Source organism: Schistocerca cancellata, chromosome 4 (assembly GCF_023864275.1).
Source record: "Schistocerca cancellata isolate TAMUIC-IGC-003103 chromosome 4, iqSchCanc2.1, whole genome shotgun sequence".
In the NCBI taxonomy this organism is placed as follows: domain Eukaryota; kingdom Metazoa; phylum Arthropoda; class Insecta; order Orthoptera; family Acrididae; genus Schistocerca; species Schistocerca cancellata.
Genome location: NC_064629.1, coordinates 620858196 through 620884086, shown reverse-complemented (window position 1 = coordinate 620884086; position 25891 = coordinate 620858196).

Genomic DNA, 25891 nt, shown 5'->3' with positions numbered 1-25891 from the left:
GAGCTTTGGGCGCATTTAAAAGGCCGAAAATAATTGTTGTTACTCTATATACACATTTCTGAGGAATATTTTACAGCAGTCAATACAGGAAATAAATACTGTGATAAAATAACAATTAAGTCATTTCATTCTGAATTTCGCGTCCAGACTTCAGAAAATACAACTTCTATTAATAAAAAACATACATTATCACAATATGAACAAATAATTTTTGTATAAAAAATGTGAGAGATTCATGAAGCACTTTTGTTACCCAAATGCGGTGGCCGAGCGCCGTGTTGCCTCCTACCCTGACAAGACGAAAAGCAATAGATACTATTAAGTGAAACTTATTGAAATGAGACAATGCAATAAAGATAACGATTAATTCAAATTATAGAGAAAAGTAAAAGTGAAATACAAATGAAACATACCTGACGTCTACTCTTTCTAGTGTTTATGAGAAACGTGAGCCTGATGTGTCCTCACGATTTTTTCAATGTTTGGAAATATATTTTAAAGACAAACTCTCATTTGCTCATCGATACATTTAAAAGTTCCTCTCTTTCTACACTTAATCGTGGTACGGGCGAAAATCCTAATTCGCATAAATATGACGTCGAAAATTGGAGTAAAATGTTCAGAGCATTTCTAGATATCTACGCATAGTCTTCTTTGATAGAAATCCAAAAGGTTCCAAGATACAGTTCCTTATGCTTAACCACCAGTCAATGATCAGTAGATACAGCTGCCAGTTCTTCTCCTTCTGTTAACGTTAAGCCGAAATCTCCTGAAGTTTCCATGAATGGGTTTCGAATCCAATCGTACAGTTCATTATTGAGGGATGGAAAATATGAACTCAGTTTCTCTTCTAAATTTATTAAATGGTCTACTACTATTGGAAGTATTTCATTTATACACGTGCTCCTAACCAATGGAAACATTTGCAAGTTACCTTGAACAGCTTTTCCTTTCCATATTTGTAGTTTTCTGTGAAACGCTTTAATTTTGTCGCTGCATGTAGGGATATTTTCTTCTTTCCCTTCCATGCTAGTGTTCAAAATATTGAACTACTGAAATTTATCGGCCAAATTCTTCTATCGTGCAATACAGAATTCACTCGGGAGGAGGTTGCAAAAATGTAAATTTTTCATTTCTTCGAAAAATACGAGAAGTCCTTATCGTACCTCACTTACACGAGTAAATACTTTCCCCATCGGAAACCACCAGACTTCTGTGTGTAAAAGCAGCCGTCTGTGTTCTGACTCCATGTCGATACAAAGTTTTTCGAATAAATGGGTTTTGACAGGTCTTGTTTTATTAAAATTTACCATCTGAACAACTTTCTCTAAGAGTTTTCTCAGTTTTTCTCCAATTTTTTTTGCTATTAAATTGTCTCTCTGAAGAAAGCAGTGAGTTACGATAGCATCTTCATTTTCTTTTACAAAAGAAATGAGGTTCTTAACACAGCCTACCATTGAACGAGCGCCATCTGCACAGATGCCTACACGCGACTTCCATGTTAACTGCCACTTATTAAGATAATCATTTAAAATGTTCAAAACGCCCTCAGCTTTAGTAGACAAACTTAATTCTTTGTAAAAAAGAAACTGATTTACTATTTGATCTTGGTTAATGAGACTGTCAAGTGCTAAGAGCTGAGATTGGTTGGTAATGCCTGTTGATTCATCAGCTTGCAATACAAAGTTTGAGTGCTTGAGCTTATTACTGCATACATTTTTCTCAACATTAATAGACATTTCCATAATACTCCTGCAAACTGTATCATTCGACAAGGGAATCTTGCTTATTTTCATAGCTGCTTCATTTCCTAATATCATTATGACCATTTTTTTGAAATCAGGCAAAAGAAGTGACTCACGTATGGTAAGAGCGTCCATACTATTTGCTATTAGATCAGAGACTTGGTAGGGAGCGATCAGAGCTTTATCAGAAACAAACATTACACTTTTAAAAAATTCTCTGCCCTTGTTTGCTGTTCAGACAATCTCTTGAATTAGCTTACAGGTTTATCTTGTAAATGAGAATGCATAATCTTAAAATGTTTGCTCAGTTTATTAGGAATCAGAGATTCATTTGCCATTTTATACCCACATACTAAGCATATTGGGAAAGGATTATCTTCACTCCCAGTCCATGTGAAACCATAGCTTAAGTAGCTTTCATCATACTTGCGAGTAAGTCGCTGTTTTGCTTTTTTACTTCCACTTAACGTTTGTTCACTTCCAGAATCAGATTCTTCGTCGGCATGCTTGTTTTTCAGAAATATGTCCATTTTATTCGATTGTATTTTGCAGATACACTTCTGGTGCTTTGAAAATAGGCAGTACGCTGTACACAAAACACGAGCCCCACGTACGCTAACAACACCTCACTGACATATCACCTGAAAGCTCTGCGATAACGCCAAGCGGACAACAGTGGAAACGCTTTTTCTTTCTAGGCCTGGATTCTTGTGCCTCCATGGGTTAACAGTGCTACCAACGATAATTTTCAAGTTCCGTTAACCTTGCTGGAAGCTTCTGTCATGAATCCGCTGGGTCACTAAACTGCAGTGAAAATGACGCTCAGAAGTAGCAAGGCTTCATGAACAATGACGATCATGTTCACATGTGCTACTCATCTGTAGCAATGAACATGAAATGAAATTCTTTTAGTCACGGACTGCTCGAGGTCAAAGAATAAGCAGCTCTCATAGATAATTTCCTCTCCTAGTTTCTCTTTTCAATAATATTTTATTGGCAACAGAAAGGTGTGAATTTTCAATAAAGTATTATTAAAAGATGACTGGTTGCGGATGTTACTTGTAATATTTTGATGCACTGGCGCGGTACCTAAATAAGTCATAATGGCCAATAACAATAATATAAAATTCATTTACTACGTGCTGTTGCAGCGCCATTCGAAGTTAGGGGGAATAGGTTCGCAATCATTGGGAATGACACAAAACCTTCCGAATTCTTTGGACAAGTTGTGATCACATGCATAGCGCACAATGTTCAATTTCAGCATGGCTACCATCATAAAAGAAGAACGTCCGTAGGCAAATCAACTACGAAACAAAAGCACGACACGATCAGATAATATCCGGAAGAGTTTCCGTCGGCAAAAATCCATCAGTCTCAAGAATTTTTCACCATTTTCTCGTAATTCTGAAAGTTTGTATCTGACCAGAAATCCATTAACGCTCGACAACACTGTGAATTAACTCAATATTTATTTACAAACTTTAAGAGCAACACAAGCGTCGTACCGTTTGATTACGGAAAGAAGGCACGGAACGGGGCGTGCGAAAGTAATTTGCACGGGGCCTACAGGGCGAAGGGTGTTGAGAGGGGGAATGGTTAGGAAAATTTCACGACCAGTGCTAGTCATGCACGAATGTCTGGGCGCCTGGTACCGACCAGTGACTAAGGCAGTTATATTTTACACACAAAAGTAAAAAACGTTCGTTAAAAGCGCACTATGTTTATCAAAAATTGTGAAATTAAGGTATGGCTATTGTAATGCAATTCTAGTGCACGGAGTTGAAGAAAATGGCACTTCAGTCATTTATTAATTATGAATGACCATGAAGCATCATGTTGTAAGAAACTTGCAGTCCATGGTTGCAATCTGCCATCCGAATAATTAGACGATGTGTGCATTATTAAATTATGGTAGAGTCAGATTCAAGGACTTATCTTCTCTTTTGCACTGCGTGACGTTTACCAGAAACAGGCAGTGCCACTGAGTAGCTCAAGTGGAAGACAACACTTCTTGTGAAAATTTTCCGCATACTACAGTGTTGGCTGTTTTGGTCCATTGACATTATGTAATTTTATTTTAATGATTACAAAATCAAGCCGAATGCACGAGCTGGATAGCGTAAGCATCTGGTTAACGGCGATTCGATCTAACAAGAAAATGAATGTAGTGAACAGATTGTAACAGACTCCATAGAGTCAGGATTCTCAGTCAGTGAGGCGTACGTGCGTTACAACAAAATCGTGCCCGGTCACGTGCGGTGTTTGGTGGTCTTGTGAATTGATGATAAGTTGGTATACCCGACTTCTGAGTTCGATTCCTACTTCTGGCGGTGGTTTTTATAGGGCAAACAAACACAATTCATCCATGTCTTCGCAAAGCGAATTTTCTCACCCCACTGCGAATTGCACTTTCCGTAGAATTCCTTACACTTCTCGGTGGTGTAAGGGATGACCTTGATAAGCCAGCAATGGTTTTATGATCAATCGTTATTTTGAAATACATTTGCCCAGTTCCCAAACAGCCGCTACTGCTAGATAGATAAAAGATTAACAGATTAACAGCAATGGAAGAGAGAAGACAGTTGGCATGAAACGTTCCGAATACTGCAGACACTACAAGAGAATGAGCCACCTTATTTCCTTAACCAAACTGAAATACTCGACAAAACGTAAGAACTCGTTCCGTATTATACCTGTCGTGAAATGAATAAAATTGAGTAGGTACATTTTCTTTTATATTTGGCCATATGTTTTCCTAAAGTATTACAGGGCGCACCCGTAAATGTTCTAGGGCGCATCAGTGCGGCCTGGCGCACAATCTGAGAAGCACTGCTCCAGTCTGAGGCGAAGAGACATCATGTTTCACGTGAATTTCAAAACACTGTGCGATTGTACATTCTTCACTTTGCGAAGACATGGATGAATTGTTTGTTTGTCCCTATAAAAACCACCGCCAGAAGTAGGAATCGAACTCAGAAGTCGGGTATACCAACCTATCATCAATTCACAAGACCACCAAACACCGCACGCGACTGGGCACGATTTTGTTGTAACGCACGTACGCCTCACTAAATGAGAATCCTGACTCTATGGAGTCTGTTACAATCTGTTCACTACATTCATTTTCTTGTTAGATCGAATCGCCGTTAACCAGATGCTTACGCTATCCAGCTCGTGCATTCGGCTTGATTTTGTAATCATTAAAATAAAATTACATAATGTCAATAGACCAAAACAGTCAACACTGTAGTATGCGGAAAATTTTCACAAGAAGTGTTGTCTTCCTCTTGAGCTACTCAGTGGCACTGCCTGTTTCTGGTAAACGTCACGCAGTGCAAAAGAGAAGATAAGTCCTCGAATCTGACTCTACCATAATTTAATAATGCGCACATCGTCTATGTGCTAACAGTATCAATTTAATGGAAGTGCAGAGAAAATTTCCATCATTTGTATTGCGCCAGTAATATCAAAATCTTGGAAAACGGTTCCGTGAAAGGGCTCCCGGCTGCCTGTCCTGATCAGAATAGTTTCTGCTCGGCCGTCCTGCAACCATCTGACTCTAGACAGCGTCATCCCAGATGGTCGCGACGCATTTCGCCTAGAGCATGTGATCTACAGTAGACGTTTTTGCACTCACATTGAAATGCATATAATTATCGAATATTCCTGTTTGGTTTTCAGCATAAAATATTTTCGATAAATGGAGTGTACACTACGAAGTAACAAAAACGATGCCGGCCGTAGTGGCCGAGCGGTTCTACGCGCTACAGTCTGGAACCGCGCGACCGCTACGGTAGCGGGTTCGAATCCTGCCTCGGGCATGGATGTGTGTTATGTCCTTAGCTTCGTTAGGCTTAAGTAGTTCCAAGTCTAGGGGACTGATGACCTCAGCAGTTAAGTCCCATAGTGCTCAGAACCATTTTAACCATTTTTGAACAAAAATGATGTAATCAGCGCTTATGCAGCATACGGGATGGGAAATATTAATAAGGTATGTGTTTCAACCGTGTGAGTGGGCTGGCCGAAGTGCCCGTGCGGCTAGAACTTACGTTGGATGATCCACTATGGCAGATTATCCAACAGAGAACAAATGATAGCTCTAAATATATGAAAAGAGTTATGGACTTACGCTGTTTTCTTCATACATTTCTCGTAATTGTGCGCGTCCAGGAAACTTAAGCACGTAGATTACCGCCAGCTGGAGTGTCCGAGCGGTTTTAGGCGCTGCAGTCTGGAACCGCGAGACCGCTACGGTCGCAGGCTCGAATCCTGCCTCGGGCATGGATGTGTGTGATGTCCTTAGGTTAGTTAGGTTTAACTAGTTCTAAGTTCTAGGGGACTAATGACCTCAGAAATTGAGTCCCATAGTGCTCAGAGCCATTTGAACCATTCTGATTGATGTGATAAATGCTGGTTGAAAATAAAAAATTTATAACATTAACATAAAAACATTTAAGTAGAAGAATAAATGCACTTACAGGACGATAGTAAATGCATCCCCATTTACTTTAAACATAGCTGAATATTTAAGAGCACGATGCCAGATTGATCTACGATGTGAAAATACGCACTAGTGCGCTACGATTAGTTCCTTTTTCACGAGAACTGCAGTGGAAATTACCTTACCGAACGTACCGTAAAGGACTCATCCCATAATACCATATAACAGCCAGTGCAGTGGCGTAGTTGTGTGCAACCGGGACAAACACTGAGCTGACAAAAGTCTTGGGATAGCGAAATACGCATATGAAGATGGCGGAAGTATCACGTACGCAGGGTATAAAAGTGCAGAGCATTAGCGGAGCTGTCGTTTGTACTCAGGTTTCCGACGTGATTATAGAAGCACGAGGGAAATTAACAGACTCTGAGCGCGGAAGCAGGAGCAGATAGCATGGATCATTCCATTTCGAAAATTGTTAGGTATTTCAGTATTCCGAGATCCATATTGTCAAGAGAGTGCCGAGAATACCAAATTTCAGGTATTTCCTCTCCCCATCGACAACGCAGTGGCCGACGGCTTTCACGAAACGACCGCGAGCGCCTGAGCTTGCGTAGAGTCGTCAGAGCTAACAGACAAGCAACACTGCGTGAAATAACCGCAGTAATCAACGTGGGACGTAAGACGAACGTATCCGTTGGAACAGTGAGGCGAAATATGGCGTTAATGCCCTTTATCAGAGGACGATCGACGCGAGAGCCTTTGGTAACAGCACGACATCGCCTGCAGTACCTCTCCTGTGCTACTGGCCATATCGGTTGGAACCTAGATGATTACAAAACCGTGGCCTGAGCGAATGACTACCGATTTCAGTTGGCAAGAGCTAATGGTAGGGTTCAGTGTGGTGTGGATCCATCAAAGCCGTGGAGCCAAATTGTCAACAAGGCACTACGGGAGCTAGTAGCGGCCCCATAATGGTGTGAGCAGTGTTTACATGGAAGGGAGTGGGTCCTTAGGCCAACTGAACCAATCATTGATTGGGGATGGCTATTTTCGGCTATATGGAGACCATTTTCAGCCATTCATGGATTCCAGGTACCCAAATAACGATGAGATTGTTGTGGATGTGAATTCGCCATGCCAGCGGGCAACGGATTTTTGCGATTGGTCTGAAGAACATTCTGGAAAATTTTAGAAAATGATTTGCACACACAGATCGCCCGACATCAGTCCCATCAAAATTTATGAGGCATAATAGGGGCATCAGTTCGTGCACAAAATCCTGCACCGGCAACACTTTCGCATTTATGGACAGCTATATTTGCAGCATAGCTTAGTATTTTACAGGTGCTTTCAACATTGAGTCCATGCCACGTCGCGTTGCTACCGTACGCCGGGCAAAAGGAGGTCCGACATAATATTATGAGTTATCCCATGTGTTTTGTCACCTCACTGTATAGTTCACAAACCATATATCTTTATAATTCGAAATCTGGGAATTACCTCAACAAGGGACTACCACCGCTGCAATCAGCAGCCGGCCGCGGTGGCCGAACGGTTGTAGGCGCCTCAGTCCGGAACCGCTCTGCTGCTACGGTCGCTGGTTCGAATCGCGCCTCGGGCATGGATGTGTGTGAGTCCTTAGGTTAGGGGACTCATGACCTCAGATGTTAAGTCCCATAGTGCTTAGAGCCATTTTTTTGCAATCAGCGTCCCACAACGAGCCCAGTCCGTGTATTTCACCCAAATACGACCCATACATTGTAAGTATGTAATCTACCACTGCGGGCAAAGTTCATCACGTAAAAAGAGATTGGTGAATAAATTCGTGGCGATTTTGCTTGATTTGTTGGTATGCATTTTCTTGCGATGATCTCGTTGATGGTGACGACTAATGTTGTTGATGGGGTAGAAAAAGGAGTGTAAACCGGAAACCGTTTAATGTTTGTGACAAAAATTAGTCTCATTGTATTTAACAGAGGTGTGAAGGAAGTTAAGAACGCTCGAATGTTCGTGCTCTGTATGGTATGAGAGCCATCGAAGACATCAAGTAAGAAATAAGTTTTTTCGCTTCGGGTAGAAGAGTTTTTACATGAATTATTGCCACATTCACGAAGCCCAACGCGTGCACCTCTATCAGGGAAGAGGTATAGTGCTGATCTCCAGTGAGGGTGGAACCTAGAACCAACACAGCCTTGGGTTTTCAACATGACGGCATTTCCACAGACTTAGCTAACAACTGTGGCTTTCAGGGCTACCTCATTGTCCTAGTGATCGCTAAGACAGATAATTTGCAATTAATTGGACTGTGATTCTCGTCATATACGTCATTTTTTACTTTCTCTTTAGGCGTCTGTGTTACCAGAAAATTCGTGTGAGAATTATCGAGAAGTAACAGTTACAGTAGACTCCTACGTCAAATGTAAATAAGAAAATAGCGTAGCCGTCATTCTAGCGAAGGGTTCAATGACAGAAAGTCCTTAAATAGGAAGATATTTAGAAAAAGGTGTCTGGAGTGGCATTTGCACGCGCAAGTCGTAGCAACATTTGGGGATACGACTGTGGTGGTGTAGATGCATAGACAGGGATGGTGCTAGAACGTACGGACACTTTCCAGTTGCTGTAGACTTACGTTAAACTACTACGATTCATAAAAAGTGTTCGTTGTTAACCAGATTGTTACTCAGACTTGCTCAACACTGTGTGAACGGCATCAATACTTTTGTATCCCATAAAATTCAATATGAAGTGGGAGCATCTTATAGTAGTTAAAACTGAACACGTCTGTTTTCATCGCTTTAATCGATAACGGTCTACGTATTGTTTAAAATTTCTCATGTTTATGCATTCGAGAACAGTTCATCATATAAAAAGACTTTATTCGTAGTTTTTATCTAATGATGACAGTAACAGAAAAAAATTAATAAATAAAGAAATATATCAGTGAATCTTGGCAGTATTATTCACAATAGATACTGTTATGTCACGTGATCCCAATCTTAATTGAACGCCAATAGTAAGATTGGAATCATGTGACATGACTTGTATTAAGTCTTTTTGTACGATTTTCTAGTAATGTGCTACCTCCAAAACGAGCCAACGAATAGATTTTCGTCAGTAAGCGGACTGTTGTTGTCATGGACTGAATGAAGCACCAAGAAACGTTATGAACAGTATACACATACTGGTCACAGGGCTCGTATGTGACGTTATATCGCAACTTATGCTTATGTTTCTTAATCTCAGTATTATACCACGTGATTACCGTAGTGCGTGTAAGACTGTCAACTCATTGTGGAGGCGATAACAAGAGTAACAGGGTATTACGTTAGTATGTATCCGAAATACTCCCCGCCCTTTCTCCCCCCTCCCCCCTCCCCCCCCCCCCCCAATCCACGTCAACTGCCACCTATCTCACAGTGGATTTCTCATAAATTATTACCCTGCATTCAAACTGATGTTTTACTGTATGAAAATACATCTCTTGTTTCTCTTCGGTGAAGGGATTATGTGAAGAAACTTGCTTCATCTCTGCCCTTTAAATGTCCGACAGCTCCAAAATTTGTAAGAAAAGTCTGAACACTGCTGTAAAGACTTAATAATGCCTTCAACATAGCTCTTGAGCACATTCTCTTGCCTCCAGATATTACTGATCTCTTTAATTTTCCTATAGGCAGTATCTATCTTTCCCCTAGTTATCTCACCTCTGGCTCGTCAGGCGCATTTTCCCTGGTGTTTAGGCACATATTTACAATTTCGTTTCTGCAACGTGTATCTGGTGTCAACTCAAACAAATACTTGCCATCACGTCTCTCATACGACGCCCAGAGCTGACGTCACGCGTAGCTTTGTTTCTCTTTTGGAACAAAACTATTTTTAAATCGGAATTTTGCATAGAGCGCTGCCAGATTAGTATGTTGCGATATTCGTTTTACCGATATATACGAATAGGAACAGTAAAACAGGAAGAATTATCAGCTCTCCTGCACCGAATGAGCGCCGCGCTTCTGCATGGCGGTACCCGTCAGAACAGGCCCGAACGGTGTTGTCGCTGCTGGAATACGCGTTATTACTCTTGTTTTACTGTCTGTGTTAATACATATCGGTGAAACGAATATCACACTACACTAATATGGAGCCACTCAGTCGAAGGGGTACGCAAAATTCCATCATTTTGTTTGTGATGGAAAACCAACGGACGCTTTTCATCGACGCTGGGCGTCGCGTGAAAGACATGTGAAACAGCATTTGTCTCAGCTGACTCCAGCTACACGTTGCAGACACAAATTTGCAAATATCTACCGAGATAACAGAGAAAATGAGAGTACTGACTCCTAGCACAGACACCCCGTTTATGCTTTTATACCCATACCTTTGTGCTCTAGACATTCCTGTTAAGCCATTTAGCATTTCATGTCACTCTAATTTTTAGTCGTTTCTATTGTCTTTCTCCTACTCCATCTGCAGTATTTTTATATTGTCTCTCTTCATTAGTTAAATCCAATATATCCTGTGTTATCCAAGGACTTCTGTTAGGACTTCTCTTTCTACCTATTTGATCCCCTGCTACCTTCACCATATCATCCCTCATATACACCTCTTCGTTTTCTGCTGTATTCCTTTCCCCTTTTTCTGTCAATCTACGCGTAATTGCCCCTCTGAAACTCCCAAAGACGTCTGGTTCTTTCAACTTATCCAGATCCCCTGGAAATGTCTTACAATTTAAAACCTGTTTCCGAAATCTCTGTCTTACTATTATATGATAAATCTGAAACCTTCCGGAGACTCCAGGTAACTTCCAGGTATATAACCTTCTTTAAAAATTCTTAAGCCAAGTGTTAGTGACGACTATATTATGTTCTGTGCAAAATTCTACCAGGAGGGTTCCTCTTTGATTCGTTTCCGCATTCCGTATTCACATGATATTTTTCCATCTCTTCTTTTTTCTAGTATCGAAATCCAGTCCCCCACCACAATTACATTGTCGTCTCCTTTAACCATCTGAATAATTTCTCGTATCTCAGCATACACTTTTTTCAATCTGTTCATCAACTGTGGAGCTAGTTGTCATATAAACTTGTACTACAGTGGTGCGTGTGGATTTCGTGTTGAGGCGTGGCGCCTTATATCGCTATGTCTAGAGGCTGTGTATCGGGAGAATGGCTCATGCGTGCACAGTGAAAGATAGTCTGAAGCGGGTTCAGTAGAGTTCTACTTTTCATCTGCTATAGGACAGTAGCGCACAGGACTAAACAGAAAGAACTATAATGTAGTTAAGGATTTTGACCGCCAGCGCCCAGTAGTGCAAAGAGATGTTCAATAAACAGGTCAAGAGAATGCTTTTGTGAATTGTCCTGTTTATTTCTTGATCGATGTTTTGCTAATTTGTTTGTATAGTTTTGTTTATGCTTTTAATAGTGTGAATTATCCATGAATGTTTTCTAAAGTAAATATGTAGATCATTGTTCTACTTATGAACACTGTGCGAACTTGTGTGAGAAAGTTTTAAGACAGTGTGAACGCAGACGAAGGGGTATTTTGTATCGCAATATGTTAAGTAAGTTTATGGTAAAAGGAAAGCTAATTAGAGTGCATATGAAAATAGTGAATAACGTAAATTATAAACAAAATATCAGAATGTAAAATATTTATTTCGGGAAAATGTACAGTTCGAAAGTGTGTTATTTGTTGAGTGGTTAGTCTTGAAAAGCGCCGACTAAAGCGGGAGAATAATGTTTTTCTATTGGCGTTAAAGAAAACTGAGCAATCAGAACAGAGTATTCTTCTCGCGTCTTTTCTCTTGGAGATATACACTCCTGGAAATTGAAATAAGAACACCGTGAATTCATTGTCCCAGGAAGGGGAAACTTTATTGACACATTCCTGGGGTCAGATACATCACATGATCACACTGACAGAACCACAGGCACATAGACACAGGCAACAGAGCATGCACAATGTCGGCACTAGTACAGTGTATATCCACCTTTCGCAGCAATGCAGGCTGCTATTCTCCCATGGAGACGATCGTAGAGATGCTGGATGTAGTCCTGTGGAACGGCTTGCCATGCCATTTCCACCTGGCGCCTCAGTTGGACCAGCGTTCGTGCTGGACGTGCAGACCGCGTGAGACGACGCTTCATCCAGTCCCAAACATGCTCAATGGGGGACAGATCCGGAGATCTTGCTGGCCAGGGTAGTTGACTTACACCTTCTAGAGCACGTTGGGTGGCACGGGATACATGCGGACGTGCATTTTCCTGTTGGAACAGCAAGTTCCCTTGCCGGTCTAGGAATGGTAGAACGATGGCTTCGATGACGGTTTGGATGTACCGTGCACTATTCAGTGTCCCCTCGACGATCACCAGTGGTGTACGGCCAGTGTAGGAGATCGCTCCCCACACCATGATGCCGGGTGTTGGCCCTGTGTGCCTCGGTCGTATGCAGTCCTGATTGTGGCGCTCACCTGCACGGCGCCAAACACGCATACGACCATCATTGGCACCAAGGCAGAAGCGACTCTCATCGCTGAAGACGACACGTCTCCATTCGTTCCTCCATTCACGCCTGTCGTGACACCACTGGAGGCGGGCTGCACGATGTTGGGGCGTGAGCGGAAGACGGCCTAACTGTGTGCGGGACCGTAGCCCAGCTTCATGGAGACGGTTGCGAATGGCCCTCGCCGATACCCCAGGAGCAACAGTGTCCCTAATTTGCTGGGAAGTGGCGGTGCGGTCCCCTACGGCACTGCGTAGGATCCTACGGTCTTGGCGTGCATCCGTGCGTCGCTGCGGTCCGGTCCCAGGTCGACGGGCACGTGCACCTTCCGCCGACCACTGGCGACAACATCGATGTACTGTGGAGACCTCACGCCCCACGTGTTGAGCAATTCGGCGGTACGTCCACCCGGCCTCCCGCATGCCCACTATACGCCCTCGCTCAAAGTCCGTCAACTGCACATACGGTTCACGTCCACGCTGTCGCGGCATGCTACCAGTGTTAAAGACTGCGATGGAGCTCCGTATGCCACGGCAAACTGGCTGACACCGACGGCGGCGGTGCACAAATGCTGCGCAGCTAGCGCCATTCGACGGCCAACACCGCGGTTCCTGGTGTGTCCGCTGTGCCGTGCGTGTGATCATTGCTTGTACAGCCCTCTCGCAGTGTCCGGAGCAAGTATGGTGGGTCTGACACACCGGTGTCAATGTGTTCTTGTTTCCATTTTCAGGAGTGTAGAATGCTTCCAGTAGTCTAAGGAGTAGGAGCCCAGCCTTTTAATAGTACGGTCTTGTGTAGTATGAGCTCCGATGGAAGGTATAATAACTTTTAGTTGTGCTACATGTTTGAAAAGTGTTTTAATGTTCAGGAATATTTATTCCGTTGCGTTTTCTTAGAAAGTACGAATTTTTTAAATAATTTTGTGTTCGAGAAAAGACAGTAATTCCGCGTAGCATATTGAGCAGATCGCTGACTAAAAACTTGAGTGCATTAGACACCGATAAATTTAATAATATGGCTAACATTTTCATTTAAGAACAATCCGTGCTTAGTAGCTGTTCAGATTTCGGGAAATACGTTACCATAAACTTGCTAACATAAATAAAAGGGTATGTGGATGACTGTGTTAAGATTAGCACGGGCTTGCCAGTGACATGTACATCTCACGGTTCAGAATGTACTGAAGTTTTGCCAGTATTTACACCTTTCATTCAAAATGAAGACCTTTTTCGCAATTCTTAGAATAGTTACGTTGTATGCAACCTGGTGCGAGTTGCAGTACAGCAGGTTTCTGCTCGGCTTTCCTACCGGCGATCTGTTGCAACGAGTTCACTGGTAGGTGCAGATAATGGACGAACGAAACCGCGCTGCCGCAGTGTCTATCTTGGCGACGTTCACTATACTGTTTGTAGTAGCTTACGCGCATTACTACTTCCTTATTTCGAAGTAGTCCTACTCCTGCTTTAATCCTCTTTGATTTTACAGTTATAATCCTGTACTCTCCTGAACAGAAGTCATGTTCTTTCCGGCACCGACCTTCACTAATCCCCACTACATCTAACTTAAACCTATCCATTTTCCATTTTATATTTTCTAACCTATCTGTGCGGTGTAGCTTTCCACGCTTCGACCTATAAATCACCAGTTTTTTTCCTGATGAAGACATCCTCCTGAGTAAGCCCTGAGATCCGAATGGGGACTATTTTACCCCCGGAATATTTTACCGAAAACGATGCCATCATAATTTAAACGTACAGCAGAGCTTCATGCCCACGGAAATGTTAACGGCTATAGTTTGATGTGACAAGGGCATATCAGTCATCCACACTCTTGCCCCTGCAGCTACTGAAAAACCTATTGCTCTCCTCAGGAAACACAAGACGAGTGTGACGCAATGAAGGACAAAATTAAATATTGCTCGCACTGGAGTTCAATCTTTTATCGCTTAATTTCAAAGGCTATTTCCTGAGGTTAGCATCAGATTGAATAACCTAACGTATTGAACGTTGTGCGGTATCAGATCTGTAGATATTTACAAACCAAAACTAATCGTCTGCTATCAACTGAAATAAGACTCACTGTTTAGATTATATGTTCTATGTGTTACGATTACTTTAATAGTCAGTTCACACCAATATTTCCTTCACTGAATTTTACTGACCAGTGCCATTAATAGGCAGTTCATTGCGTTGCTGCTACATGGTGGATTACAGCTCTATCTGCCTTTTCGTAAATGAGGCAATTTACTTCTGATGAAAGCTTTGTCTCAAAACGCAGAAAAACCGTGCCATTTTGCGAATTACAATTCTGTTCTCTTATGCCAAAATTAGGAACTTTCATCTGCTGCAAATCTTGAGTACCAACTTGTCTTCCGTAACTTACAAGTTGGTGTTTACTTTTTAGCGTTAGTTTATGCTACATGAACTTTTAAAATAGTGTAATGCAATTTTTCAGATCCATTTATAAGCAACGCACCTGCGAATTACTCGCTCTATCTCACACGATGCGTTTCTGAAAAAAAAAAGCAATGTTTTACAGTCCCTGAAATACGGCACAACGATTCTCGACACAGAAATGGCTAATCACAAAAATTTTACATTTGAGTTTTCATTATTAACAATCAGCATGACCCAATTATAGCTAGATTACGCAATTTCTCACATAAGCATATATTAACAATATTAAATAAATCACAGTGTATTTTAAGAGGACAAGCCCCTGAATGGGTAGTACAACTGGTCTATACATCAGAGATAGCTCAGAATTCTTACACACAACTAGGGTCATTAATAAAGCACATCCTAAAAATCATTGAGATATTTTTTTTATATTTTGGTACTGACGACAATATTTATAATAGTATAAAAAACGGAACACTATTTCACTGCGGTACCATTTTCTTTGGAACCACTGACTGCACAGCTTGGATAAAGAGTCAGAGTACAGACAACATTCACATATGTGTTTTATGCCTCCAGTTTCCTTCCCTGATGCTGATCTGTGAAAGAGACAAGTAATGTATTTTACTACAGCAAAAATATTTAAGAATGTAACTCAAATATCACCGACATCATCATCATGTTATAAATTTTTCAGGAAATAGTAGGCATAGGAGACAGAGGAGTTATATGTTCGTTTAGAACATTCCATCTACATACTCCACTTGTCCTCCTGTTTCCTTATCCTCCATACTCTTCCCTTCATTCTTTTCTTTATCCTTGACTCCTTGGTAGCAGCTTCTGCAGCTGTCTCTGCTACGATTACCCGCCGCTTATCAATAGCAGTTAGAGCTGAAGCCATATTCCTTCCAGTCTGGATGTTCAATTTCTACATCACATTGATCCTTGAAATTGCACCATCACTGAATATAATTATTGCATCCATTCCACCAATCTTCAGCACTGTCAGCGCAACAAATACAATTTGGATATTCTCTCCCATATACAGCTGTTGAAGCTTTCATTTGCATTCTGAGAGAGACCATGCATAAATTTCCTAAGTAGATTTTTATTTTCCAGATCCACATATATAGCCCTAATTGCCTCCATTACAGCAAGTGGTAAGGAACGCTTGTGGGTATATTGTATGCCTGTAGCATTGCTCAACCAGTACTTGCACCACGAATCTTCCCCTTTTGGACGCAAACTATGCCGTGGGGTTTCATCTGTTGACACACTGTGAAAACATGATGCCTAAACAGCTCGTCTCATGTTCACCAAATCTCCTACATTTCTCGTTATTGCTAGTCCATAATATTGAGCCATAGAATCAATTTCACTGTTTGTAAGACGACCTGGACCACCTATGTGTTTTCCGTCTGACAGTTTTCTTCCATTGAAGTCTCTACATTACATGCCCAATACATTCAAACTTTTCTGTCAGTGTTCCCATATGGTCTGTCATTAACAGCAGTAGTGGGTCCTTTACAGTCTCCATCCCCAAGGTAGCCTACATATCTCACACCACGACTGACCTATGATCTTCTAAAAATGTTTAGAACTCCTTTCGTCTCCATGTTTCCACTTGGGCCATCAAAGCTCTTTACACAAACATGGGTACCAACAAATTTATTTGAACAACCATGGCAGTGCTTTGTTAGACATTCATAAGCTAGTATCTTACCAGTTTCAATAAATGTGGCAGTTACAACCCCATTCAGAGAAGTATGACCTCTCTTCTACCAAGATCCAACAAATGCTGCTACAATGTCTGTATTCTCAGACAAGGCTACTGCTTCTTCTGCTGCTCTTTTCATTGAATGTTCACTTACACCACATAAAGCATTATGTATTAATTTAGTGTATCTGTCAAACCTCACTGGAGGTGGAGGCAAATCCATCACTGCACAAAAAGTCTGGGCAGCTCTCCTACCCCTTCCAGTACATCGCATTGCATAAGCAAGCTGAATATTTACACCTTAATGTCGACTATCAGTTTCTGGCGATGTCATAATATCACTGTGCATCTTACACGAGTTACAGGCAACCACTAACCGACTTGAAAGACCCTTCTTTGCTGAAAAGTCCTCATAAACGTCAATACTACTTTCACAATTGCAGTACTTACATTTCACAGCACTCTTCAAAAGTTTTGACAGGATATTTAGGTTCACAATAACATTGCCGTCGTTAGTGCTGCTCGCAATACTACTAGTCTTGTTATTACATTCAGAAAGCGTAAGTTTACGTCTAGAAGCACTGCATGTAGACACTTTTTGCTGCGGGCGACTTTTGAAGCAACTCATGTGTATTATTCGGTTGTGTTTGGAACTGGTTGCCGCGAAACTTTCGTTTGAGGCTAAATTTCTTTACTCTCGACATTTGTAGCACAGGAAACACACACATATAAAAAAAACACACAATAACTACAAAACCACACGTGTATGAAATTCCGAAATTATATATTCTCAGATCTTTGTTTACATTGGAACCGTAGCCTTCTAGACATGCCTGTACTTTGGTTCTGGGAGTCGATGCGTTCTAGAATACACCTGTGTTAACGATCCGTAACTAACGACAGAAAAAACGGAGGAACAAAATAATGCATCACATATTCCGATGCACTTCGAACTGACAAATGAGAATAGTCCCTGTGCAACATTACGTTCAACCTCAATTTTAGAACGAACAGAAAATGATAATACCACAAAAACTATATACAGTTTTGAAATTAGTATGAAATGCTCTTTTCTACAGACTAAATAATTTTTTTTCAAATTTTTGGTAATTTTTACGAGCATGTCCCCTTGAGCCCCTTAGCTGAGTGGTCAGCACGTCTGACAGCCACGCAGCAGGCCCGGGTTGTATCCCGGCCGTGTCAGATATTTCCTATGCTCGGGTACTGGGTGCTGTGTCGCTCTCATTATCATTTCATTATCATCAACATGCAAGTCACCAACGTGACGTCAACTGAAACAGCTTACAACTCAGTAGCTGAACTTCCCCGGTTGGGGACTGTGGCTATCAATGCCATACGATAATTTCATTTCAGTGGATATTTTACTTTGATGTACAATTTTTCTCTGGCAATACACAGTTTCAGATAATTTTATTTATCAGACGGAATCGATGTAAAACTCAGTGATGTATTCTGTAGATGTGTTGAATGAAGCCTACCCTCAAGTTTGTTTCCGTTTGTCAATAGGTCTAGCAACTTTTGGGTAGCAGCACTAGAGTGAAATTTTGAGAGTCATACAAAAATATGTTTCTGCTATTGCAAAAGTGAAACTTGGAAACATCCCAAATTTTTTTTGGCTAGTCTACGATCGTCAGCTTACCTTCAGGACAGGAACTGAATTAACTTTCCAGTTCATTGGATATTGTCTTGAATTCGAAAGAAATACTCTGAGCAATTGTTACGTAGTAAGTGACAATGAGAAAATTTAATTTTCCTGCTGCAAGAACGTCATTTCATTCGTAAATTAAAGTAAGTTATCTGATTTTTCACTTTGTGAGCAATCTGCTAGTGCCTTCACTAGTGTCACAGCACTGAGAGAATGTGGCAGGCCTAGGCACCTCTCTATCATGTAATGATACGATTTCAACCATCGACGCAACAAGGCATGTGCCTAGCTTTGGTTGGCACGCGTGTGAACACGTTGCAAAGCCATCTTAATTTGTAAAGCGATTTTCAGTTTCCGTTGATAGTTTCTGCGACACAACTGTTCACAGTTGCTGAAACTTTCTGGCAGATTAAAACTGTGTGCCGGACCGAGACTCGAACTCGGGACCTTGCCTTTCGCGGGCAAGTGCTCTACCATCAGAGCTGCCCAAGCACGACTCACGACCCGACCTCACAGCTTCAATTCTGCCATTACCTCGTCTCCTACTTTTCAAACTTCACAGAGGCTCTTCTGCGAACCATCTCAGACGGTAGAGCTCTTGCCCGCGAACAACAAAGGTCCCGAGTACGAGTCTCGGTCTAGCACACAGTTTTAATCTGCCAGAAAGTTTCATATCAGCGCACACTCCGCTGCAGAGGGAAACTCTCATTCTGTTCACAGTTGCTGTTTCCTCGAATTTCCAACTCACTTAATATCCATAGCAATCTGCTACTACTTTTGTAGTATCGCTGAGTGTTAAAACTACATGCATTTTCTGTGTTTCCTTCACATGTGGTTGTTAATAGCATCTGTCTTTGTGCAGGTTCCAAAGATACAATGTAATGTGGAATCCAATTGACGTTTTCTATTTTGCAATAATGAAATATGAATAACGTAGTATGCAGTCAAAATGACCTACTTCTCCTGAAGACCTACATAGGTGTTATTTATTATTTAATTTATTTGACATTCATTCGATGACGTCGACATTTCGTTATAAGTTGTGGAAGAAGTGTTAGAAGAAACAGGAAATAACTGTGATGATTCCGTGAATTATTGTTGTGGTAATTAAAGTCCAGCCAAAAGAAAACATGTAGAGTTCAAAAAATGGCTCTGAGCACTATGGGACTCAACATCTTAGGTCATAAGTCCCCTAGAACTTAGAACTACTTAAACCTAACTAACCCAAGGACATCACACACACCCATGCCCGAGGCAGGATTCGAACCTGCGACCGTAGCAGTCCCGCGGTTCCGGACTGCAGCGCCAGAACCGCTAGACCACCGCGGCCGGCAAACATGTAGAGTGTTAGCTTTCAGTAACGAAGAGAAGGCTGTAAATTTTTCGGGTAAACGAAGAAAGGAGAAATTACTTCAAGTAAAGCAGTACGCATTGGAGGTTTCGTTTCGTAAAATCTGAAAATGCATTTTAGAAATGGGGGAAATATGTATACTAAGTACGAAATATGTGGCAAACGAAAACTCGCGGAAGTCTGAAACAAAACCTATTCGGAAGGATTAGAACTGCTATTGAGAGTCAATGCATCTTTACCCAGATAGTTCTACGATACGTACTTGATCGGATTCAGAAAATGGCACCGAAATGGAAGTCGCAAAATTACAAAATTAGTCAAGTAAATGTGTGCAAGACTTGTAGTTAATAGGTAATACTGTACAGAAATTTGTAGCTGACGTAGGCACAAAGCTTCTTGTTATCCCCTAGAGCGCTGTGCATAAATTCGATGAGTCAGGTTTCGTGTAAGAACTGAGTGCGAACCACACTTTATTACCTCCAGTGAAGTTTGTAGCACAAACTTGAAAGGCAAGCGAGCTTTTTATTTCTATCTTCAGGGATCTCAAGGTGAATTAGGAGGAAAAATTAAATAAAAAGAACTGAATAGTTGCAAAAATCCTGTAACCGACGTAGCAAAACCTAGAAAAGTGGGAGAGAATAATTTTCAGTACTGCGCCCGAAACGTCTTCTCACCAGTTGCAGAAAATAATCAGTTGATTTTTCTGGACTCTTGGCCTGGACATAACGACAGATCTGTCTTTAGGAGAACGACGAAAAGACTGTTGATATCATTCGGATATCATCCGGAACTAATAGCTTCTCGATAAAGAAAATTTTCAACAATATAAACTATTTTTCAGAAAACTGTTGGTGAGTATAATTTCCAATAGCTGCTTGTCATTTCAGTTTTATGAAAGGATCAGTACTGCTAAATTTTAATCACCTGTGTATCGTCACATCGCCACGTTTTACGAATTTCATCAAGTTAGCCGGGAACGTAGCATAATACGCAGAACAACGGCACGGCCATTTCTTTTCCCATGCCAATTCTGCATAAATAAAACTGCTGTTAAGTGTCTAAATACACTATTTTTTTCTTTTAATAGGTGTGCCTGGTGCAAGAAAAGTGTTAATTTTGAGCGTCCAATAGACACTTCACAGTTTTGTGACGACTAAGGAACAAAGAAATTAGTAAAACATACATTATTAAAATATTGACATAAGAACAGTGTTTCAGTAATTGTTATTAAATATCTCATGTCAACAAATTAAAATCTAGATTGATGGAAGTCGTCTGTAATGTAACATCACGCACTGCCTTGATTTTTTTCCATTGCCAATCACTTGTTAAACAATTACACCTGTAACACTTTAGCTGCCAATATGAACTACAGGTTTAAAAAAATAGTAATTTGAGGCATTTTTGGTACGGTTTAACTGTTTCAAATTCGCATGTGAGCACTTTGGACTTAGCGTTTCTCGGCGCTACGTTCTCTTGACACGGCTGCATCGGCTTATTCACCGATTCCGCGCTACGCGCGAATGGCTGTACAAACCGCTGTTATAAGCGGGTATTTTTGCGTCAAAATTGAGTAACTTTTACATTTTTAAATATATCCGCAGTGCGCCTTAACAGCTGAAATTTTAATAGTGCTCTTTTTTTTGGATTCTCCCCGGGTGAAAAATTTCATGGTAAGGTTCGTCATGTCCGAATGGACCATTTCCTTGTTAGTATCTCCCACACCATTTGCTGCGTTAGCACTAGTTGCAACGCATATGGTAAACTCAGTTTATCGAAAATATTTCATGCTGAAAGCCAAACCATGGTACTAAATAACCCTGGACCTGACAGTGCGATTGTAAAAACATTGCTGTAGATCATAGGCTCATGGCGCAGTGCGCCGCAGTCACCGGGGCTGATACTGGCTGCAGCCAGGCGGCCCAAGGCTGCTACTGCAGAAATTGTTCTGGTCGGGACAGGCACCCAGGAGTTCTTTCACAGAAACTTTTTTACAAGGTTTTGCTATTACTGGTGGATTTAAAAATGAAGTAAGTGATCTCTGAGCTTCCAACAGGTTGATACTGTTAGCAGCGGACAAGCTGTGCTTTATTAAACTGCGATGGAATCGGGCTCAGTTATTGCGCGACTTTTACCACAAGCAGGTAGTGCAGTAAAGAAGCGCAAATGGAAGGCAGTACTTCCTTTGGAAACTTCTGCATCTTATAGTGTTAGCTGTTTGTGAATTATTGTGTATAGACATTCTTGTTTATTTTCAATGTTTGCTTATTTAGCGACATCAAAAAATTTTCAATAAGTTTGTAATTCAATATATTTTTCACTTTGAGACTCTACTTCTCACGTCGTTATAAGTAATAAGAAAAGATAAGTGGGTGCCGGGAGTCCTTTTTTCAACGATGAATACCGAGTAAAGTACTTCTTTTGGAAATAAAGGACCAGAAGAAATTGCTTGCGTAATATACAGCGAATTTGTTGCCGTTTAAGCTTCGACGTCAATTTGAAACAAGAGATAGATCAACGTAGTCAGTGTTTTCTGGTTTGCGCTAAGGATTATTGCGTTATATGAGGCTATGAAACGTAATTTAGAAACCCAAAGAAATCTCTTCACGAGGAAGTTTGCGTGAAAGGAATCTGTCATTTTCCCAAGTTAAAATTGGGCACATGATGGAAGAGCGAGGAAAACCGTTTATCGATAGCAAGTTCACCAAAAAGTGTGTGATGGAAGCGCTATATGACTTGTGTTACCTAGGTCGACTTGAATGGAAGTACTAGCCTGTCGGAAAGTTCAGTTGAGCGGAGAACTGAAGAAACTGGAGAGAACATTGAGCTACAGATACGCGGAAAGCTTGGAGCTTATTGTGGTATTCTCTGGCACTGGGTGAGTCTGTTTGATCTCTCTAGTACGTCAGAACTTCCAAATGGCTCTGAGCACTATGGGACATAACTTATGAGGTCATCAGTCCCCTAGAACTTAGAACTACTTAAACCTAACTAACCTAAGGACATCACACACATCCATGCCCGAGGCAGGATTCGAACCTGCGACCGTAGCGGTCGCGCGGTTCCAGACTGTAGTTTTCATTGTTTGAGAGTGTTTGATGCTACAATTCCCGAATATGTTAACTTTGATTTTCCGAAAAAAGTTATTCGTGGCTTGAAGAAGCATCTTATGGTGAGACTTTCAGATCTTGGCAGAAATAGCAGTGACGTACTTCTGCTTTAGAATCCATTTGATTGTAACCTCGATAAGGTGCCAGTTGAACGGCAGTTAGAGGCCACTGATTTGCAAGGATGTGACTTAATGAAAGATAAGTACAGACAAGAAAAACTTTTTCGGGTTTACCACCAGATACCTAATGTTGAGTTTCCTAAACTGAAAAAAATTGCCTCTGGAATGGCTCCAGTGTTTGCAACAATTTATGTCTGTGAGCCAACATTTTCAGATTTGAGGTATGTGATCTCAGCACTGATTAACATTTGAAAGTAATTTTCTTGATCGCCTGCAGTGATACCAAGCCAAACACTGATCATATATTGATAGTGAAACCTCAGTTTCACAAATCCTACTAACGTTATTTGCTGCTCCGTTTGTGAGATACGGATATGTGCACACTGGATCTAATGTAACTATCTTTTTCCTAACGTCGGCTTTTTTAGTGAATAAATATATTTGTTATCCTTGTTTCACCACTGCGTTCCACTCACTAATACAGAATAATGGACTTGGTTTATCGTCTTTTTCCCAGAGCTTTCCTTCTGACTAGCAAGTTTTGTAAAGAATAATGATGTTGCCCTAGTTCATCATTCTGTCACTTATCTGACCCGCTGCGAAGACGTTTTGCTGAGCTCTGAGTTTTAGGTTTGCCCACGATAGAGCGAGAAGTGGCGGAGTATCACCAGTAACCATCCTTCCTTTCACTCCTAAATTTATTTTAGTTAATGAACCAAACATACTGTAAGGCCACATTGGACTTTTGATTTTTCATCAGATATTGAATATATTGTTTCTGGACTTAGACACGAACTCGATTCTTCCCATTCACTGGATCTGTTTCCTTTGTGATGATACAGTTCCATGTATGGCTTTTTACTTGAGAGTGCAAATTCCTGTAGGCCACTAAATGAAGTGCCTGTCTGGATTGGAATCCATGTCTACTAAAACTGTTTTCATCATGTATTTTCTAGCCCTAAATTGAGCACACCTAATTGATAGAAAAAATTCATTTCGATTTTTAACATCTGTCCATTCTTGGACAAAAAATATATATATGTGAGTTGCGGCACCGGTCACATCATTTCAAGTTCAAACATAGCACTCCTAACAAATGGTGAAACAGGATTCGACAGTTAACATCGTTTCGTAAGCATTCAGCGGTGATCTGTACTCTACGTCACATTATTTGTAGTTCAAGCATGCTCACATCTCCCTACTAGTGACAGAAATTAATTTTTGAAGTCCTTCGCGGCTAGAAAACAACGGCTATAGGTGTCGGTTACGAATCCCAAGAATGCAGAAGTTTTTCATTTGTCTCGTCATTTTGGGTTCAGACACTTCGCTGCTGTTGAGAAAATTTGATATCTCATATCTGATTTTGCTTAGTCCACAATATGATTAGGGGCTAGGGTCGAATCACAATCCAGCAAAAATGTTTTCATCACACCACCCACATTCAACATGTTCTGGGACAGCGAGGGCGTAATCCTTACCCATTGCGTTCCAAAGGGCACTACGGTAACAGGTACATCCTACGAAAATGTTTTGAAGAACAAATTCCTTCCTGCACTGCTTAGGTGCATTGTCTACAGCTGCTGCGTTTCAATCGCGATACAGAACAAGACAGTTCATCACGTCCTTTAAAGTGCAAATATCTGAACAATTAGATTTTCACGAATAGCTTAGTTTTTAATGCCACTTTGAGTTAGATGACAAGGAAGATGGGTGAAATTCGAATAGCATGTGGATCCACGTGCCACCATGAATAAAGTGACAGTGACATATTAGTGATACGTTGTTGATACTGATGATAGAACGCTTGACGCGGTTAATAATGGTTTTTATTACTCGTTAGATCATAGATCAGTTTGTACAAAACCGCTCGCTTAATGAAAGACCGTTAATAGGCGCTTGGAGAACTTTTGGAGAGCAAAAATGGTTATGATTATCATATAAGTTTTGTTCAGACATTCATGAAAAATATCTTATTGGCAAATGAATTTAGTTTTGAATAAGGATTATTGAATAATTTGTGCGGTGAAGTTACGGACATTAGTTGTCTCAGAAACTAATGAGAATGGTAACTTTTAGAAACGATACTTATTTTAATGAATTTAAGTTTACAGGGGTTAGGGAGTGTATAATCTCTAATAATGTGATAATTGTACCATCGCAGCATTTTTTATTTTTTTTACATCAGGAAGTACTGTATAGAGAGCACTGTTCTGTAGTAGTCACATTTGTTAATAATTTTGTATAGCCAAATGACTGCATCGATAGGTGATTAGAGGACCTGCAAGATATTTACGTGAAGTTGTCTCCAGGGAATTTAGGCAGAACACAATTCAGGTCGTTCGGATAATTTTGAGCATGATAGTACACAATCAGTGTGTCAGAAATTATAGGGAAATATGAGTAAGCATGTTAGTAGGTATCACCCACTGTATGTGGTACACATATGAACGGTAAGAGCACTGAGTTAAAGCAAAACAGAAAGATAACATAATCTCATGGTCAGTGTTCAAAACTAAAACCTGAATGGGAAAGAATCCACTTTTCAAACCTCGAACATACTTTCTCTAGTTTTCCATATTAGTGTGCTTCTCTTGTGAGCATTCCACCACACAGCTTTGTTTCTGTGTATCAAGAACTTGTTCACGGTGCAGTTCAACTTCGCTACTGAGCTAGTCTCCTCGTCGGCCGGATGGACCCTTCAGCAGAAATATTATAGTGGTTTAGCTGTTTCAGGATGTGTACGGCAGCTTGAGTCTTCAAAATATATCTGCAAATTTCGAAAAAGCTGTCTATCTGAAAACAGTTTTGTTCATTGAGGAATTTGTCTAGCTCCTTCGAATGACAC